Source organism: Pteropus alecto, unplaced genomic scaffold (assembly GCF_000325575.1).
Source record: "Pteropus alecto unplaced genomic scaffold, ASM32557v1 scaffold414, whole genome shotgun sequence".
Classification (NCBI taxonomy): domain Eukaryota; kingdom Metazoa; phylum Chordata; class Mammalia; order Chiroptera; family Pteropodidae; genus Pteropus; species Pteropus alecto.
Genome location: NW_006435781.1, coordinates 397,339 through 397,952, shown reverse-complemented (window position 1 = coordinate 397,952; position 614 = coordinate 397,339).

Here is a 614-nt window from a genome sequence, read left to right as displayed (position 1 = left end):
TTTCTCCTGTGGTTGTGGCCGTGAACATACATTTATTGACATGATCTGTATCATGTGTGTAAATTATCTTGCATGCTACACACTCCTTAGGATGGAATAGTGATCATCTTTTTCCTCACTAATCTTTACCATTATCAAAGACCTTAAAAACAGGATATCCACTAAAATTAAACTCTTTGTGCTAATAAATAATTCCCTACTTTTCTTACTGCAGTAAATGGATTTATTGGTCCTATTTTTCTCTCCTAGATAACAAAATTGTGTATCTGGTCTACAATGGGAAAAAATCACCTCCTTTGGTCAATGAAATGTTAACAAACATGACACGAGTAGAGCTTTGAAATGTGGACTTGCTCTCTCATAATCCAGTGATCTTCCATGAGAATACCATGTGCTAGGTAGTCAATGCCCCTTCAGTTTAGGCCCCAATATGTGACATGTTGAACAAATCCAAACTCCACCTGCAGCTTAAGGCCAAACCCAGTAGACTTGCAATGTGAAGCAGAGCCACCAGCTCCAGTCTACCTTATGTCAGCCAGTCCTCTCTGATCATGAGAATAAAGGCCTGTTGGAAGGCATTAAACTAGGGGAGGGGTTCTTGCATAGCATTATTG